Here is a 21364-nt window from a genome sequence, read left to right as displayed (position 1 = left end):
TGGTGCCACCCCTGGGCAGGTGGGCCTGTGTTGCATAAGAAAGCAGGCTGAGCAGGAGCCAAGGGAGCAAGCCTGTAAGCAGCATTCCTTCATGGCCTGTGCTCCAGCTCCTGCCTCCAGGTTCCTGCCCTGAGTTCCTACCTTGGGCTCCCTGATGAACTGCGACTTGGGAGATGTAAGATAAATAAACCCTTTCCTCCCCAAGTTGGTATTGGTCAGAGTATTTTGTCACAGCAATGAAGAACAAACTAGGACACATGGCATGTATAGACAGATACACATAAAAAATAAATAAATCTTTTAAGTTTTTAATTTTTATTTTATGTGTATGTGTGTGGGCCTGAGTGTTTGTATGTGTACCACATGCCTGCAGGTGCCCACAGAGGTCAGAGGATGTCAGATCCTAGAACTGGAGTTACAGTAGTTGTGAGTCCCAGGTGTAGGTGCTGGGAACTGAACCTGGGTCTTCTGCAAGAGCAGTCAATGGAATGCCCTTAACTACCAGGCATCTCTCCAGCCGCTGTATGTAATTTTAAGATTTATTTTGGGGGCTGGAGAGATGGCTCAGTGGTTGAGAGAATTCCATTGGCTGCTCTCAGAGGACCCAGGTTCATTTCCCAGCACCCATACAGCAGCTAGCAACTGTCCACAACTCCAGTTCCAAGGGATCCAACTAGACACCATGGGTACTGCATTCATGTGGTACACTTACATGCATGCAGACAAAACACTCATAATTTTTAAAAAATTTTAAAATAACATATAAACATGTTTTATGTGAACACATATGTACCTGTCTGGACATGTAACTTTTCTCAGATTTTTAAGAGCTTTAACAAAATGCTGAAGAGTTATTATGATGATATGGAAAGATGCTCACAGTATATATCTGTGTTATAAATGTAAGCATAAATGGTTGTGGCCTAAAATTTGTCCAAATAAGTAACTTTGTTAAACTTGGTCTCCATGTCCAATGAAAGTCCACACTCTTCATTATCCTTACCATACCCTATCTGCTTACTGATAACCAGCTTACCCCTCTACTATCTTTCAAGGGAATGCCTTAGTCATCTCTGGAGTTAGTTGATTACAATGACTGAAATCAGGTTTTTGGTGCAATTTAGCTGTGACCTTGGTCACCTTACCTAAAGTCATGGTGTCAAGATCAATGTTGCATTTCCAACCATCACATCCACATTCCAGGTAATAGGAAAGGACAAGATGACTGAGGTGTCTGCATAGCCGATATCCCTTAAAGAACTTTCGTGGGAGCCTCACTCAGCTACTGTCTTCAACCCCTCTTATCTTCGGGGGAGACTGAGAAACACTGCCTTTCATGTAGGCACGCTGTTACTGTGTAAGCAGCCTGCTTAATATTACTATATTACCTTCTGAAAGAAGGAAAGGAGGGCTGGGGATGTAAATCAGTTGGTAGAGTGCTTGCCTAATATGCAGGAAGGCCTGGGTTCACTGCCCAGCACCACATAAACTGGGCCTGGTGGTGTGTGCCTACAATCCCAGCACTTGGAAAGAAGAAGCAGAAGGATGAAAAGTTGAGGATGATCTTCAGCTACAGCGCAAGTTGGAGGCCAGCCTGGACTAATGGACACCCTGTCAAAGAGGGAAGGGAAGAAAGAAGGGAGGGAGGGAGGGAGGAAAGGAGGGAGGGAGGAATGGAGGAAGGAAGAGAGGAAGGAAGAGAGGAAGGCAGGCAGCTAGCTTCTCTACAACGCTGTTCTTAGAATCCCTTCTGAGAGTGCTGTAACAGTTGGGAAGAATTCTTTTAGGAACTACTTAGATGGGATAAGATGTTCAAGAAGTGTGGCCCAGGTTTTAGGGTTCCTAACTCAACTTTCAGAGAGGAGGGTTCTGATTGGCTGAGGGCCTTTTGTTTTGCTAATGGAGATGGAAGTTTGAAGTCCAGGCTCCTTTGCTTGGACAACAGAGACAGTAAATGCCGCCAAGAGGCCTATTTGTTTTCATTCTCAGCACCCAACAGCATTCAGCCTCTTCTCCAAGTACCCTTTTAACAGATATTTGAAGAATGAGGACTTAAAGAGATGCCAAATTATCAGCCTGCCTAAGAGAATGACTTGTGCTCAGCAATATCTGGCTCTTTTCCTCCTTCTGAGTACATAGAAAGAGGCTCACTTCCAGCCCTCTGTAGTGACACAGAGCTTGATGGCCAATTGGCTGACAGTTTTCAGGCAGAGGTGACAAATTCCACACCCAAGCCACAGCTTCCTAGAGCAAATATGTGAGCCTGTGTCTCTTCCCCTGCATGGATCTTTGTTGTGGGGGGGGTAGACCCACAAAACATAAGTCCCTGAGTCTTAGCACATGGGGGTCTGCTGCCTGGGGTCTTTAGTCGGTCTCTCTAGGGACTTTCAACACTCAAGAAATAAAATGTTTATAATATTCCCAAATATGATAAATGGATACATCGATTGTAGTGTGTCCATAAAATGGAATATTATTCAGCAATAAAAAATATTATTCAGAAATACTAATCCATGCCACAGGATAAATATTGAAAATATTATGCTAGCTGAGCATTGTAGCTCACACCTTTAATCTAGACAATCAGGAGGCAGAAGCAGGAGGATCTCTGTGTTTTCTAAGCAAGCCAGGACTACATAGTGAGACTGTGTCTGGAAAAAAGGAAGGAAGGAAGGAAGGAAGGAAGGAAGGAAGGAAGGAAGGGAGGGAGGGAAAATATGCTAAGTAAAAAAAGCCAGACACTTAAAGGCCACATGATGCATAACTCCATTTATATGAAATTCCCAGAAAAGAAAAAGACACAGGAAATAGTGGACCGCTTCTAGGGGCTGGACTAAGAGGGATAACAGGGAGAGACCATTCATTAATGTGTCCATGGGTATAAGATTTTCTTTTTGGAGCAGGGAAAATGTCTAAAATTAGATAGTGGTAAAAGCTGTATAATTGTGTCTATACTGAAAATCAGTGAATTGAACCATTTAAATGGGTGAATTTTATGTCATGAGTTTTATCTAATATAGGTATCAAAGAAAGAAGTCTTTATTGTGTTTAAACACTGAGACTGTGGGGTTAATTTGTTACCAGTGCAGCATAATCTTGTCTGGCCTAGATAAAATATTGCCCAAGGTGCCAATGTCTCCAGTCTGCCTTTCCTATAATAAAAGTAAAAATGAGGTCATGAAGGAGAATAGATCAGAAGTTAGTTTGTTCTGGCCAGTGAGTGGTGGAAGAAGTAACATCTGACTTCTGTAAGGAATAATGAGTACAATGGCTCTCTCCTCTCCAAAAAGGATAGATGGGTGAGTGGGTGGATGGATAGATGGGTGTGCAGAAAAATGGATAGATGGGCTAATAGACAGGTAGATGGATGGATGAATGGATGGATGAAAGGATGGACAGAGAAGAAAAGGATGGATAGATGCAGATAGACAAGCAGATGAATGGATAGACAGACAGATGGATAGACAGGCAGACTGATTGATGATGCATGGATGGATGGATGGATGGATGGATGGATGGATGGATGGATAGAGAAAATCCAGATGGATAAATAGACAGACAAGCAGATGGGTGTGTGGACAGACAGATGGATAAATGGATAATGAGTGGACAGATGGATAAATGACAGAACAGGCAGATGAATAGATGGATGGCAAATGGATGGATAGATGGATAGAGAAAAGCCAGATGGATAGATAGGCAGACAGACAGGAGACCTTGAGGAAACTGGACCTCACTGACTAGAGGATAAGGCCTATACCATCTAATATGGAAGTGATGAGACAACAAAGTCCCAAAGAAAGAGGACTTTGGAAGGAATTTTAACAGAGGACTCAGAGGTATGAGGATTTTAGATTTCTCTGGCACCAGGAAAGGACCAGATTCATAGATGTAAAACACCAAGTCAGAGTTGTGTTGGCCTAAGCCTACTAGTTCCTGAATACATCCTGTTCTTACATGGCAGAGCCATCTGCCTGGTGCATGCTTCCCTTGCATCTCCCCCTGGCCTGGCCACATTTTTCCATCCTTCAAGCTGCACCATTGAAGTTTCTTTTTCTAGGAAGCCCACCTGGCTCCACATATGAAATAGAAGAGAGAGAGAGAGAGAGAGAGACCCTTAGTAGGTGCTTTCAACTGTTATGCTTAGCATTTTTTTCAGATGGGATTCCAGTAGTCCTCCTCATCCATGGTTATAGTTTCTTACAGTCAACCATAGTCTGAAAATATTAAATGTAAAATTCCATAAATAAGCAATCCATACACTTAAAATAACCTTTGCTGCAGTATGCTGTTAATAATTGTGTGATTTTATTATTAATTATTGGTAATATCTTTCTGTGATTGATTTGTAAATTAAACTTTATCATAGTGTGCAGAGGAAAAAAACATAGTATCTATAGGCTTTGGTACCTCCACACTTGCAGGAATCCTCTGGAGGTCTTGGACTGTATGCTCTATAGAAAGGGAAGGATGCTGTATGTACTTATGTTGTTAGCAACAAGCTAGCTTGTCATTTTAGTTCATTTATGTTGGTTTTTTGAGACATAGTCTCATGTAGCCCGGGGGGCCTTGAACTTACTATATAGCCAAGGATGACCTTGAACTCCTGGTCATTTGGCCTCAAATCCACCCCCATCCCCAATATCCAGAATGCAAGCACCTCAAGGCACTAGGGTCATTAACCACCGTTGGGACCCTTGGGTTTTTCTCTGGCTCTCTCCCTGAACTGTGAGCTACAGTGCATTAGGCTTGCCTTCCTTACTGTTGGACCCTCACTGCCCAACCCAGTGGCTGGCCCACATTAACACTCTACACTAACTCGGTTAATAAACCAAGTTGGCTATATGGGAGATTTGGTAGACACCTGTGAAATTTTCCTAGCTGGTTTAAAGATGAAATTTCCTTGGAAAGAAAGAAATGTATGAACTCAACTTCTGTGATTCCCAGAAATAATGAAGACACAGGGGTTGGAGTCCACTGGGCTTAAAACTTGCTAGGACTATACAACCCTGTGTGTAGTGATTGCCTCCAAATTAAAGCATTTCCCCTTAAGACTCAGGAAGTAAACAAAACTCACAAGTTTCAGGAACTTCCTGAAACAAGATTCACAAGGTCCCTCCCCAAGGTTATACAAACAGAGACTCTCCACCTGGCTGAGCTGCTGGCAAGTCAGGCAGAGAACTCCAGGGAAGCAGTGTTCTGAGTCATCACAGTTGCTGGGGTAGGATTTTGGGCAATGCAGCCAGCCGCCTTTAAGTCAACCCTGCTCCTATTAGTAACTTCTCATTCATGCTCCTGTAAGTAAACTCATTGGTTCACCAGGTTGGACTTTGATGGAATGGTTACTTTGGTCTGTCATCATTGATGCCCTATCTAGGATGAATGGATGTTTGTCCATATCTCTCCAGGAAAAGTCACACAACAGAGAATATCCCTTTTCCTTCACTGAAATTCAGTTTCTTTCCCTGTAAAATGGAGACAATATTGATCTCATTCAGCATATACACAAGGCAGCTAGTGTTATGACACACAATAGTAATCTCAATGCATGACAATAATAACCAGAAACAGAGCTCTGGGTCCTCATTTGATCATCCCAATAATGCACTGAATTACAATGTGTTTCAGATGTGCCTGATTCTAAGACTGTCCTGGGGGAGGCATGGTACAGTTACAGATCCCCAAAGCTTCACTCAGCCTGGACATGATTCAAGTGAGTCCTAATGAATTCATAGCTTCTTCAGACATTCCAGGTGACTTACAAGCAGATCAGTTTGAGTTTACCTATGAGCAGGTAAGTATGGGTGCTGTATCGCCCCAACTTGACTGGTGAAAAGGCTGTCTTGGGTCAGTGTTTTTGCCATACCCATGTATATGCAAAAGACTCTCCCAGGCCTCTAGTGAGGCCTGAGGCACCAGATTTCTAGCAAGCTTCTGGGAGAGGTCAGGCGATCAGCCTGAGGTTTACAGAGCCACAAGGAGTCATCCCAAAGAGCCAGCTCCCTGAATCTCAGAGCTGCATGCTGGTATCAGCTAGAATGCTGACGCTGGTATAACCTACTCCAGGAGATGCTGACGTAATTGATAGGAAAGATAGCCTGGGCATAAGACTTCTCAAACCTCCCAGGTGATTCAGCCGTATAATTGGCCTGCTCTACCCACAGGGTCTGCAACTGGTCTTTCAACCAATCATGAATAGAAAACAGAAAAAAATTGCATCTGTACTGAACATGTACCCTTTGTCATTATTCCCTAAATAATAAAGCATAAGAACTGTCAGCTTTACATTAGGTATGATATGTCATCTAGAGATGATTAGAAGCATACAAGGGGATGTGCATAGGTTATATGTAAACAGCAGACATTTTATCTATAGGGAATGAACATCTATGATTTTTTTTTTACCTCCTCTGGTGCTAGCCAAACCCCTACAGATACCAAAGCATGACTGCAGAGCACATTTTGAGAGTCACTGCTTTAGGTTAAAGTCACACAGTTCAAGTTAATAAGGCCATGGCAGGATGTAAACTGTCACAATCTTCACTGTCAACTTGACAGTTTAGAATCACCTAGGAGGCCCACCTCCTGGTATCTGTGAGGGCATTTCCAGAGGAGTTTAAGTAAGGAGAATAGATCCTTCCTGAATGTGAAACATACCAACCCATGGGTCCCAGACTGAAGAAAACAGGAAAAAAGAAAGTGAACAGAGCATCAGCATTCATCTCTGTCTGCTTCCTCACTACAGGGCAGTATGACTGGCCACCTCACGTTCCTTCCACAATGGACTGTATCCCCTTATACCATTATCCAAAATAAACACTCCAGTTAAGTTACTTTTTGTCGAGTATTTGGTCATGGCAAGGAGAGAAGTAACACATGAATCTGTGCCTCTCTGACCATGTAGCCAAGTATCTTGTGAGAGAAAACAGAAAGTGATGCTCTTCCCAATATTGTCATTACTGGAAGGGGAGGGGAGACTCTACAAACTGGACAGGAAAAAACAACAGCAGCATAAAGCTGAGGAAGAATCTGAAGCTGTCTATGGTGTACCACCCCAAACGGTCCAATCTCATCCAATTCTGAAAGCTAAACAGGATCAGGCCTAAGCAGTACTTGGTTGGGAGGATCTGAAATGCTTAAGCAGGAGGTGGGCCCAGTCACCAGGACAAGCAGCGCATCCTAGCAGAGCAAGTTTGCTTTTACTCCCCAACAGTGAGCAGACAAAAGCAAACAAGTGTGGGTGTGTGCCATCTCTTCTGCTGGCAAAGCACCAAAGAGCCCAAGCAGCTGCTGAGGCCCAAGCTTACCTCATACCCACACTTCCAGCTTTTTCCCAAAAGGAGACAAAAGCCAGGCTGCCCTGGTTCTGAAATGAGAGGGAACAATTGGACAGTTTGGAGAAAACTATAGCAGCCCCTAACTTAATTTCTTCCAATCATTCTAGAGAAATGTCTCCAAGAGATGCAGGTCTGTGGCCTGGTTAATGGGAGTGCCAGACCTCTAGAAACAGATAAGCATTCCAGCCACAAAATTCATTTGGAAAACTCAGAGTGGAGAGGGGTGGTCAAAGATGACTGTAATTTCAGGAGCCAGGAGAGACACCATGTGTTGCAAATAAAGACTACTGAGGCTGGGGGTGGTAGAATCATGTTGGAGTTCAAGCTCAGTGGTAGAATGCGTGTTGGGGTTCAAGCTCCAACACACACACACACACACACACACACACACACACACACACAGCATTTGGATTAGTCAATTTTCTTGTTACTGTGACAAAATACCTGACAAAAGCAACTTAAAGAAGGAAGAGTTTATTCTGACTCATGGTTTGGGAGTACAGTCCATCATGGTGGGAAGCATGGTGGCAGGAGCACCAGGCAGCTGATCACATTGCACCCACAGTCAGGAAACAGACTGAGATGAATGCTGGTGTTCAGCTCACCTTCTCCTTTTTAATTCAGTCCTAGACTCCATGGAATCATGCTGTCCATGTTTAGGGTGGGTCTTCCTACCTCAATTAACTCAACCTAGAAACTCAGAGACACGTCCAAAAGTGTGTCTCTTAGGAGATTGTAGATCCTGTCAAGCTGACAATACTAGCCATCACAGCAACCCATTATCTGAGTCTCACCCTGTTCTAGACTCAGTACTAAGACCTTTCTAAGCATTATCTCATTTAACTGTCACCATTACCCTCCAAAGTAAGCCTCTTAATAGCTTAATAGGGGATAGCTCAATAGCTTAATAGCTCAAATAGGGGATTTGAGTTCACAAGAGCAGTCTCAAGGTCAGACAGCTGGTCAGTGGCACAGCAGCTGTTTGAACTCTATGCTTGCTTTTTAACCACTTTCTTGTTTGCTTCTCCTGTGTAGCTGAGCTTCATATATCACTGCCTGCTTTGGCCTTTAAACAAAGGGAAAAAACTCTTCAACTATAGAGTGTAATAATTTCCCCTGCTGAGTCAAGGAGAAGCAGAGCACTGTAGATTCTTGCAAGCCACATCCAACTCCAGTTCACACTCTGCAGCTGTGATAAAGAGACTGACTTGGTGACGTCTGGAGGGCCTGAGAGGCCTAATGAACACATGAAGCTTTGAAGGGTGCTTGCACCCGAAAGGGAGAGGTTGTTCTGAGCAACTGTCTTTGGTTTAGCATCAGAGCTTTATGCTGTTTGAATTTGCCCTGGGGATCTGCAGGGACAAAACCTTGTGTTCTGAAAGACTCCTGCAGAAGCTACCACAGCACAGCCATTTCATTTCTTATGTTAAAAAATAAAATAAAATAAAATGACAAAGACCTAGTGACATTTTGAACTAGCTGGCAGGTTTTTGTTCTCCAAAACAGTATTGTTACTAATTCTTATTTTATCCCTTCACCCCAGGGCACATGATGGCTCTGTGTCCTCCTCCAAGGTGACTCCTGGGATCCAGCACTGTCTACCTCCCTCTGGCTGAGCTCAGAAACTGGAAAGCCCTGGCAGGGGAGGACAAAAGTCTGTTTCTATAATGAGAAGAAAGACTGGAAGGAAAATACCGTGAGGAAGGCAAGATCTTTCCAGACGATCAGTCAGCAAAGACCTAGCATCACCACGAATCTTGATTCTGCCCTTTAGTGACCCACAGCTCAGACTGTCTGGGCAAGGGCTGCAGCAAGCACAGAGCTGAGCAGACTTCAAATCAAGCTTTTAGATAACCAACAAGTAAGGGAGCCAAGAGTTTCAACTTTTTTTATCTTGCAAATGAGAAAACATCTTCCCCTAAGTTCAGAGCTAATAATAAGCTAGTGAATAACTGGGTTTTGTGGTCAATTTGTTAACTTGAATCTATTTGAGTCTGGAAACTAGCTTGCTAGCAAGTTTACAAGCAAATTCTTGGTTGTAGCTTGGTGAGAAAACACTTGTCTAGCATCCCAGAATGCATGAAACCTTGGGTTTGATCTCTAACACCAAAATAAAACAAAAAGCAAGCCAGTTCTTACCAGACCATCTTGATTTCTTCTTGTAAATCACTTTGTATATAAACCCCAGACATGAATCTCTTCCATGGTCTTTCCTTACCTTTTGGGTTTCTTAACAGGCTTGGGTATAAATTGATCACATACAAAGACTAATAATAGGCGATCTTGGTAGAGTGCTTACTATGTGCCAAATACCATTTCAAGGGTTTTACACAGTGTAACTCATTTGTTCCTTGAAATCATTCCATGAAGGCAGTATCACTTTCCTCACCAATCTGCATAGAAAAGAAACTGAGAAATAGATGTTCTTTCTTCTAGGACATGGACTATCAGGATTAGGCATGGGGTTGAACCCGAGTGAACATGACTTGGTATGAAGGCTGAGAAGAAGAAAGATCAGACCCCAAAAGCCCCCTCACACTCAGTTCCACACCCTAGTCCTCAAATATTCTGCCTGACCATTGCTGGACATGCAGCCCAGGGCCTCGTGTATCCTAGACAAGTGTTTTATCATTCAGCCCTAGCCTGACACTTTTCTTTTTGAGACAGTCTCCTGTAGCACAAGCTGGCCTTGAATTTGCTATGGAGCCTCCATTCCCCAAGGGATTACAGGTATGTACCACCACCACACAGCTCCTATACTGACTTTTAATAGCAAGGATCACTTTGCCTTTATAAATTTTTATTTACTTTTATTTTATGTTTTGAGTGTTTTGTCTACATGTGTGTAAGTGAACTTATGCTTGCAGTGCCCACAGAGGTCTGAACAGGGCATTGGATCCCCTGGAACTGGAGTTAAGAATGGCTGTGAGCCACCATGTAGGTTCTGGGAACTGAACCCAGGTTCTCTACAAGAGCAGCCAATGCTTTTAACCACTAAGCCATCTCTCCAGCCCCCACTTTACCTATTTTTGAACTTTATATGAATTTCCTCATGCTACAGATAGAATTTTGTGTCTAGATTTTAGTTTTTACTCCTTATAATATTTGTGACCCATTTGGATATTGGTGGTAATACACTCCTTTTACTGCTTAGTAATCCATTGTATCAATGTGTCCATTTTTCTATTCCCATCTAAGAAGAATTTTGAATTATTTCCTCACCAGCACTTTCAGATAGTACTGTCGTAAATATTTTTGTATTTGTGTTTTCATGAATATATGTGGGCTGTTTTTATTGGGCACCTACCTAGGAGTGGAATATATACGTTCAATTTTGATAAACATTGCCAATTACTTTTCTATTAGCAGCATGCAAGAATTATAGGCCTGGAACTGTAGCTCAGTAAGAGAGTACTTGCTTAGCATGCACAAGGCCCTGTGTGGGGACCTAAAGGCCCCACCTTGCATAGGTCTGAAAGGAAGTTACTGGGGGCACGGCTTGGCTTGCTTTGAAAGCACTGCTGAGGAGTGCATGATCAGCGCGGGACCATCCTTAAGATACACCCTGGGGGGGGGGATTTCCAGGTGCCTTTATAATAAGCTTTATAACACCTGCAATAAATGAGTCCCTGCCTGACTAGACTCCTTGTTGTGTCTGAGTGTCCCCAGTACTGGGGGCAGCAAGGGCTGGCGAACGGCGTGCTTACTCATCCCCAATCATCACCTCCCCCTGGGGCACTGATTCGAACCCCCGGCAGCCCTGGGTTTGACCCTCAACACTCTTAAGTAGCCGAGAGTGAAAAGAAGGAAGGGTAAAAAGAAAGGGAGGGAGAGAGAGAAGGGGGTGAAGAGATCCAGTTGCTCCACATCTTTGTCAACTCTTAGGTCTGTTTATGCTCGCGCATGCGTGCATGCGTGCGTGCGTGTGTGTTAGTATCATATTTTCAGTTTGGGAAGGTGAGTTTTTGTTTTGATTTTTACAGTGCTGGGATCAAACCCAAGGCTTCACCCATTCCAGGTGAGTGCTGCTCTACCTAACTGCATCCCAGACCTCATACTGTAGTTTTAATTTCTTCTACGAAAGCTAAATAACTTAAGCAGGTTCTGAGTTCTTGTCCATTTTGATATCCTCTTGATGAGGTTACTGCTGAAGTCTACTCTTCTTCTTCCTCTTCTCTTCTTCCTCATCTTCCTCCTCCTCTTCCTTCCCTTCCTCCTCCTCCTCTTTAGTTTTGTACCTTTCTCTTATTTATTTTGTAATGGACAGGCGTATTGTTATGGCTATGGTCTGGATCTTGAGTGCCTCCCGAAGTCTAATGTTAAAGGCTTAGTGCTAGACCCATCCTACTGGGAGGTGGTGAAACCTTCAGCAAGAGGACCCCGATGGAAGGAAGTGAGGTCACAGGATATGCCCTCGAAGGGGATTTTGGGACCTTGGCCCTTCCTCTTCTCTCTTTGTTTCCCAAACGCCATGAGGTGAGCAGCTTCCTTTATTCCCACACCACCATGATGTGCTGCCTCTCCACAGGCCCAGTGTCAATAATGCGAGCCAATCATGCACAGGAACCATGAGACAAAGTGAACATTTTCTTCTTTAAGTTGATGTATTGCAGGTCTTTGTTGCAATAAGAAAGTTGACTAGCTCAGTAGGGTGTCGTCTTGCCTTAGGATAGTTTCTTGCCCACAAAGCCCTCCTGTTCCAGTGAACCAGAGAGCTGATCTGAATCCCCACTGACATATAAGTAACCTGAAAACTAGCAAACTATGTTGGTTTCAGAATGCTTTTGAACGTGTATGAATAAGCAGTTTTGTTTGTTTTTTTTAAAGCTAGCTGGCAGATCAAGAAACCTGGGGTCTAGACACACAACAAACATAAGATAGGTGGACCAGATAGCTTTTATGCTCAACCTAGCTCAACTCTCTGTAGTCTTCCCCATGGGAATTTGTCCCACAGACTGTGTCAGCTTAAATCTCGAGTACCCTAAGAGTAGCTTTTACTATTATCACCTTATAAAAGATGAGGAAACTGAACCAGAAAGGAAAGGCAACTTGCCCAAGGTAGCACAGCTACAAAGCGATGGATCTGGGATTGTTTGTTTGTTGTTCCATTGGCAGTGCTGGGTGGGGATTGAACCCAGGGCCTCATACATGCTAGGCAAGTGCTCTGCCACTGAACTATATATCAACCCAGTATCCAAGACGTGAATCCAGGTATGTCTGACCCTATCTCAGGCTCTGGACCACCCCAACATGTGACCTTTATCCATACTGTCCCAGAAAATTGTGCCTGACAATGGAGCCTTTGGAAGCAGCTGTGCAGACTCTCAGAGGCAGAGACGATCTGGCTTCTGGTGGGGTGGAAATAGCTCCCAGGTGACGGGCAGGGCTGTCACCCACCCACCCATCCTTGCTGTAAATTACTGACATTGTTACAGCTTTTCTGCTAAGCCCTCAGCTTTCCTCTGCATTTCCCTCCCTTGGTTTCTTTTGTATAACTTCAATATGAATCATTTACTGGGGATTGTCATGCCTACTAGAAAAACCAAATTGCTCAAATCTACACTGGAATTGAGTAGTTGAAACACAAGCACCCTTACCTCTAAGAGTCCACAAAGGAGACAGAAGGGGACCACCACATCAGCCACCTGTGTGGTGCATGCAGCGGTGCATCGCTGGGCCTGCCTGTAAACACACCCAGGTGTGTGCTTTCTCTTCTCAATTCCGAGGGGGCTATCTACCTGTTCTTAGAATTCCATCTCTCAATCTTTTGTGGAAATTTCCGTCTTATTTCTTGAGCTGTCTTACTCTTCCCCAAACAACCAATCTTTGGGAGGATAAAAGACGAAAACACAAAGAAGAATATTCTGTTTTCTGACCATTTTCTAAGGCAGAAACAAGCAGCTAAGACCCCCAAATTCTGCCCCCTCCACAAGCCATTAACAGCAGCAGCTTCCTGGAAGGGGGCTGCGGGTATCTAAGCAGTACCCATGGCCTAGGATTTTGTTGTTGCCTGTGCTAGTCAGCTTTGGTGTTCTGTGCAGAACCAAAAGACTCCTGTCCTTACCTAAGGCCTCAGTTAATATTCTTTAATGTCCCTAGTGAAAGACATTTCTTCCCCAAGCTATCATGAATGGATACTTTCATAAAATAAAATCAAAATAACTTACTAGGAGAAAAATTTAAGGACATGAAATAAAAGCTCAACTGTTTTATTAGATTCAGTAGGTGGAAAATTACTGTCAAATTGCTCTAAAAATTTCAAGCACTCCCATTTTCAAGTCTTACCTGTACCAGGCCAAATTCAAATGGTTTACAGACCAGCACTGATCCACAGACCATGACTGAATAGCACTTGTCAGTCTACAGAGAAGACAAATTTATGTGGTATGTGCTACCAGTTCCCTCTCTCACAACCAAAGCAAGAATTACTAATTGATCAGAATGTTCATTCTTCAATGGGGCCCCAGATTTCTTATCAGCATGTTCATCCATACCCCCAACTCAGACTGGGTATTCAAAATGAAAACTGTTGGCCATCCTTGATTCCTTCTGTCCAGAGCCACACTCTTGTCTTATCTGACAGTGAAGAGCTGCTGTCCTGGCCTTCCACCACCTCTCCTTTCCATTCTCTCCAACCTGGGGAAGTCAGCCCTGCCTCGAGATTCATGGAAGGGTAGCAAAGCAATGAATTCCTCAAGTTTCAAGACCAGAAAAGGCCAAGAGAGTTTTTCTCCACCCAGTTCTATTTGTGATGTCTTTAAAACCCTCTAGCAATACGGCCTGATCATGTGCTTTGAAGTTTTTAGAGAAGGTGCCATCTGTGGAGCACCTGCAATGTTCCTGGCCTTATTTTAGGTGATGATTTTTTGCTTCCTCAATTCATTATGGTCCTACGAACCAGCTAGCCATTATGATGACTCCATTTTACCAGAGGCTGAAACTCAGAAAGGGAAAATTGCTACTCCAGGTCCTGCAGCTGCTGGTGATACAGCATGCATTGCCAACGGGGTCTGCCGCATTCTAAGGCTGGTCATCTCCATCCAGACCCAGAGAGGAAGGCAAGCCCTAGCTCCCCCTTCAGACGACCCTTCACAAGGCAGTACTTCTGACCCCTAGAGGGCAGTGGAGGGCAGAGCAAAGCTTGTTTCTTTCAAAGATCATAAATGAACGTGCCTCAAGGAATAACAATGGGCTTCCATTCCCACAGTCTGTAGATGTCCTAAAGCATTTCACAGGCAGTATCTGTTTGCTTCTTGGGGTCCTGGAAGCTTGACATTTTAAGGCAGAAGGCCTGAGTGTCCACCCAGAATAACTGATGGAATGAGTTAGTATTTTATCAAAAGCATTGGCTGTAGAATCCACCCATCTGGCCCCAGCAATCTGGCTTCCTAGACACCTACAGAAATAAATAAAACCAAATAAGAGAATGAGAATAACAACTGCTACTATTTATTGAGCTCCATATGCTGAGCACCGGGACAAGCACAGATATATGTATACCTAAAACCAGACAGTGTTCCTTCCCATTTCTGCAGCAGAGGGAAAGTATCATTCTTTGAGAGAGAGGTTATTTTTTTTTCACAAGACCCTAAAGTCATTTTGGTATAGAGGCAGATGAATAAGGTGGGCGATGGCCCCGAGTCACAGCTGTATTTATGTAAATGAAACGATGGCTACAGAATAATGAGACCAATTTCCTATGTGCTTCAGAAACCAGCTCTTAGGACTGCTAGAAAGAGGACTCTGGGAAATCTTGGACAATGGCTTCCCTCCAGAAGAGTATTTGTAGTTAAGGAGATTTTTTTCCTCCTTTTGAAAAAGCAGCATGTGTTGCTTTCTGAATTACAAAGACTATTTATCTTTCCTGTAGAAGGTAGGAAATAGAAAAGATAAAAACAAAAGCATTAATAGTTTGTCTTCTGTTATAGTTCTTGCGTCCAATTTTGTTGCTGTTAAAATTATACTGTAACAAATATTTTTGTAATTATACATTTCTTTATATTTCTGCTTCCTTAATACAAGCCTCTAAAAATACAATTTCTGGGTGAAAGGGTTCATATCATTTAAAAGCTTTGAAAATGCATTACCAGGTTGGCTAAGTGAAAAATGTTACCTTATTTTAAGGTGAATGTTTTGATTATTAATAAGCCAGAAATTGTAATATTTGGGGTTATTTATTCTTCTGTGGGTTGCTGGTTCATGACTTCTACTTATTTCACTAAATGTTTTTAGTATTTATTTTTTAATTGATAGGTTGGTTGATTGGTTTTTTGAGGACTGCTTACATATGGAAGAAATTAACCCTTTATGTATCATATACTATGCTTTCCCTCATGTGCTTTTTGCATTTGAATGATTTTTTTTTCTTTTTCCAATGTCAGTAATCAAACTTAGGGCCTTAGGCATGTTGTTTACCTTAAAGATCATAAGTAAATATGCATTAAGAAATAACAATGTGTGCCCATTCCCATAGTCCATGAGTCATGCTCTCAATGATTTTTAAACAACATTTTTATTTATTCTTTTAACAATTTCATTTATGTATACAATGTATCTTGATCATATCCAACCCAAGGTAGGTCTGGAGACTCATGAGCCCCTCTACCATCACACTGGAATGTTGATTGACTTGATCTTATGCAGAGAACCATAGCCACTATGGGTTCAGGAGTGCAATGTCTTTGTCATGTCCAGAAAATAGCATTTCACAGCACTCCTCGCCATCCACCAGCTCTTGCATTCTGCTTTCTCATGGTGGGGATCTATAAATCCTTTGCTGTGTGCTACCTGTCCTTCCTTGTATCCTTAAGAGGCCTTTCCTACATGAAGATACATATTCACTAAGGTGACTGTTTTGTAGGGAACAATATGTTTGGGGGTATAATACATAACACTGATATATTGTTAAAAGTCTCATATTTTTATGGTTACATGCTAAAATGTATTCATTAAATTTTTTTCTGTTCATTTAATCTTCACTAATATTTGTGAATTCCTCCATTTGCCTGTAGGTAGAAAGCAGAGATGAATATTTGAAGAGCTCGTAGGTCCACCTGACGTTGGCCAAGTTCCAACCTGAGGAATTGGGAAGTCACAGGAAGATTAAGGAGATGGTGTCACTCTCCTCACTGGTCTCCCATCCTTGACCTCAGCCTGTCCCTTAAGTACTGCTGCTTCCTGGAGTTCTCTTCCATGTCCTCTTTTCCTCTCACTCCTCACAAGCTGTGTAAGGACCCCTATCTACAACACAGCTGAATGTGCCATGGATCCCTTAGCATCTCAAACTCCACATAGCCTAGGGTCTGGGTGTAGAGTTCAGTGCTAGAGCACAAGCCTAGCAGGCATGAGGCCCTGCACTCCATCCCAGCTTTGGAAAAAAAATGGAATCTCAACATAGAGCTCATTACCTTGCTCACCCCCCTCACCTACTATCTATGTACCCAAGAATAGAGCCATGAACCTGGGGCTCGCCCTTCATTTCTAGCATCTGACCAGTCACTAAGTCTTGACAGTTGGATCTCCTAATAGATTGCATTTCCAGCTTCTTTCCAAACTCACTACCGAGACCTTGCTCTGGGTGCTCTGGGCTAATCTAAGAACTTTGTTCTTGAATTACAGCCCTAGTCTCCAAACTAAGTCACATGATTTGTCTGGTCCCCTTCCAGTCTGTCTCTGCCAACAACCAGGGTGATCACAACATGTCACATGCTTCCTTTAAGAACCCTCAGGATGAAGGCCATGCTTCCCAGCCTGCAGACCCTTAAGATGTGACCTCTTTACACTTATCCATTCTAGGCCTCACCTACCCCTCCCTCCTCATTCAACCCCAGAAGTCCTTCACAAATCCTCCAATATACCAAACTCTCTCTTGCCTCTGGAGATTTTTTTAAAGCTGTTTCCTTTGCTTGGAACTCTTACACTGCCATCTTCACCTGGCTGATTATTCTTCACCCACAAAGCTTAGCTTAGATATAACTTCTTTCAGAAAGCCTCATTATGCACCTTCAAGTTCAGTGCCTTGAGTAAATATCCCCCTCAGCTCCCAGAGTCTCTCTCTTCTTAATGTCAGTGCTGTACATAGCTGTCTGTGTACTTGTCTCCTCCTTTCAATTGTGGCACGGCTGCATAGGTAACTTGCTACACAGCTCACAAGAGACAATGATGTAAAGAGTGGCCCAGCCCTGAAAAGCAAGAGGACTATGTCCTCTTCATTCCTGTATAACAGAACATAGGTAATAAACATTAGAACACAGTTGGAGAGCAAGGTGAATCTTAGCTACATATTTGGTTCCAGGACAGCCTAAACTAGATGAGACCCTGTCTCAAAAAAATAAAAAATAAGGTCCAGGCACAGTGGTGCACACTTTTAATCCTAACACCTGGGAAGCAGAAGCAGGAGGATCTCTGTGAAATTGAGGCCAACCTGGTCTACATAAGCAAATTCCAGGCCAGCTGGGGTTACAGGGAGACCCTGTCTCAAGATAAAACAAACAAAAAGGGCTAGAGAGATAGCTGGTCCAGCAGTTAAGAGCACTGGTTGCTCTTGTAGAGGACCCGGACTAATTCCCAGCACCCACATGGCAGCTAATGAGTTCCTAACTCCAGAGGATCAGACTTCCTCTTTTGGCATCCTTGGGCATTGAATGACACTGGTGTACTTACATACATGTAGGCTAAACATTCGAATATATAAAATAAAAATAAAACAAAAGTTAAAATAATGATTATAATATTATAAAATAAGTAAAGAAAAAATAAGTAAATTATAGCACCTAATACATTGGTTAGATGGGTTTGGTGATTCATGCTTGTAATGCTATAGCGCTCAGTAGAGGTAGAAGCAGGGGGATTGGGATTTAAAGGCCAGCCTCAGCTGCAGATAGAGTTCTGGGCCATATTGAGTTGAGTCCCTATCTGAAAATAATAAACTAATTAACTAGTTAATAATAAAATTAAGAGCATACTTGTTTACTACTATTGGGATGGATGGATGGATGGATGGATGGATGGATGGAGAAATGGATACAGAAGTTGCTCCTAGGTCCATGTCCATTAGTATAGCCAATGAAAGTACACATTCTTCATTATCCTTACCATCTCCATCTTCTTACTGATAAGCAGCTTACCCCTTCTATTATTTCCAAGAAAATGCCTTACTTATTTCTGGAGTTAGTTGTTTACAATCAATATTTACTCTCTCTTTTTTATATTTTATTATTTTTATTTTATGTGTATGAGTGTATTGCCTGCATATATGTGAATGCGTGTGTGTCGTGCAATGCTGCAGAGGTCAGAAGAGGGCTTCGGATTCCCCTGGAACTGGAGTTAAGGGCAGTTCGTAGCCTCTATGTGGGTGCTGGGAATTGAACCCAGGTCCTCTGCAGGAGCAGCCAGTGCTCTCAACAGCTGAGCCATCTCTCCAGCCCAAGACTTACTCTCTTTAATTGCTGCCCCAACTCCTAAGAGTCTCCTAAAGGTTTAATAAGAAAGATCACCAAAGATTATATTTATTGGTTTTCATCTCTGACACCATGACAGGCTAACCCAGCTCTCGCCTATGCTTTCTAGTACATGGAAGATTTGAAGAGAAGACAGCTTACATCATCCTTTCTCTTTGTTTCCTTTTGTCTGCTTTTTAAAGAGAAATTGCCTTTGGAAAATTACAGACATTTTTTTTCCTGAATCTGAAAGAGAGGGGAAAATAAGCTTGTAAGAATTTTGCACCGAGTTTTGAGCCTGGGCGGGATGTTGCTCACTGACAGAGCTCTTACCTAGCATGTGCAAGACCCTAAGATGGATCCCCAGCGCTGCCAAAGGGAACATTGGAATCTCATAAATCTGATTCAAAAACTCTCTCTTAGTACTAACATTTTTAAATCAAGTTATAAAACGGTCAATATTATGGAAAGTAACATTGCATGTGACTTTTATTTTCTTCATTCTATTTTCCTACATTTTCTAATCGCTCCATCAACATGTGTTGCTTTTTCATCAGAAAAGAAACACTGCTATATTTTAAAAAGCCAATCTGTACATTACAACCCCATATTGGTAAAAATTAAACCTACAAAACATGTAAGTATATATAAATGCATACGTATTTCTTATATTATGTCAACAGTTATGTATCCACATAAAAGACTAGAAGGCTCAGCATCAAAATGTTAGCAAGGATTATTATAATTTTCTTCTATTTGCTAAATTCTATTTTTGTATAATAAACACATTACTTTAGTGTGATACTTGACCAGATCTAGAATCTCCAGGGAGATGGGCTTCTGGGCACACCTCTGAGAGTTCATCTCAATTAGGTTAATTGCTGTGAGAAGACTATTCTTGACTGTGGGTGGCACTATTCCCTGGACAGGGATCCTAAACTGTGTAAAATGGAGAAAGAACACTAAGTATACCAGCACTCATCTCATCCTGCCTTCTGACTGTGGATACAAGATGACCATGGGTGTCAAGCTCCTGCTGCTGTGACCTCCCTGCCAACACACACTCTAACCTTGAACTGTGAAATAAGCCCTTTCTCCCTTAAGTTGCTTCTGTTGGGCTATTTTATCACAGCAACAGGAAAAGTAAGACATTTAGTAATCAGAAAAAAAGTATATTTGAAATAATCTGAGGCCTTTGACTCCAGCACCAGGTTTCTGTCATAGCAAGAAGCAAACTGTCGGTGTTTTTTTAAAGCCCCTTTTCTACCTTTTATTTATTCCCCCAAACCAATCTTGTTTTTCTGTCATGTAGCCAACCACTTATCCCATTCCACATCACCCAGGAAGCAATGAAACCTAACAAGGGGGTTTCTGAAAAGCTGCCATATGAAGCCTCTGCTTCAGGGTTTGCCTACAATTATGTTGTTCTAAATAAAGACTAGAAACACACACTGCCTTTCATTACATAATAGCTGATATATAGTGATATATAATACACTTCTATCCAAACTATTGACTCTGTGTTCATGAGAGGCAGTGTGCTCTTCTGGGCTGTTATGGTTTGAATGTAAAATGCCTCCTAGTCGACACTATTTTGAGAGATTCTGGAAACTTTTGGAGGTGGTCCCTAGTGGAAAGAAGTAGGTCACCTGATTCTTCAGTGTATATCTTGTCCTAGGTCGCTTCCTGTCCCCCTCTTTCTGCTCCCTGGCTTCTGTAAGATGAGGAAAATCTGCCATACACTCCTTCTGCTGTGTTGCTCTACTTAAATGCATGGGGCCAAACAACCAGGAAGTGAGCCCTCTGAAACTGTGGGCCAAAATAAGCCTTTCTTCCTTTCAGGACAGGAGTTTTGCCACAGATGTGAAAGAAGTAACACATAACTGACTTCCCCAAGGATGCCATCACACAGACCCAAATTCAAATTCTGGCTATGGAGGGAGGATGTAGCTTGGTGGTAGAGCATTGGCCTAGCAAGTGGGAGGCCCTAGATTCGATGCTTAGCATTCACACACACACACACACACACACACACACACACACACACACACACAAATCAGTGAAAGTAACAAGTGCTTTTTAGGGCTATTATAAGAAAGAAACAGTGAGAAAATACTTAAGAAAATCCCTAAAATACTTTACATAGATGCTCTCAACATTGGTTTTCAAATATTTAAATTCTGAAAAAGGTTAGTGAGCTTTCATCAGCCTGTTTCCTCGTTTGTCAAGCAAGGCTACTTCCATTCATCTTCATGCTGATGGAATGAGCATGGAGATGACCTGCCCAGATGCCCCTTCAGGGAGTGGCTTGTCCCTGCTGTCAGCTCCTGAAGGGTCTGCTTCAAGTCAAGCCTCATCCAAAAAGTGAGCCCAGCAGGGACCTGAGGGCCAGTCTACTCCAGCCAGTCTGCTCAGCTCTGATTGGGTTGGCCGAGGCTATGTTCAGTCTGCATCACTGTTGAACTTCTCCCTCTTCCTTTCCCTAGCTGTCGATCCCTGATCGATACGATGCATACGAAGCTCCATCTCAGCAGCTGCTCACAGAGCCTGATTAGTGTCAGTTAGGGTCAGGAGTCTGATAGAACAAAC

Source organism: Nannospalax galili, unplaced genomic scaffold (genome assembly GCF_000622305.1).
Source record: "Nannospalax galili isolate Female #2095 unplaced genomic scaffold, S.galili_v1.0 scaffold406, whole genome shotgun sequence".
Taxonomy (NCBI): domain Eukaryota; kingdom Metazoa; phylum Chordata; class Mammalia; order Rodentia; family Spalacidae; genus Nannospalax; species Nannospalax galili.
The sequence above is the reverse complement of the archived record's forward strand: the minus strand, read 5'-3'. Positions refer to the sequence as shown.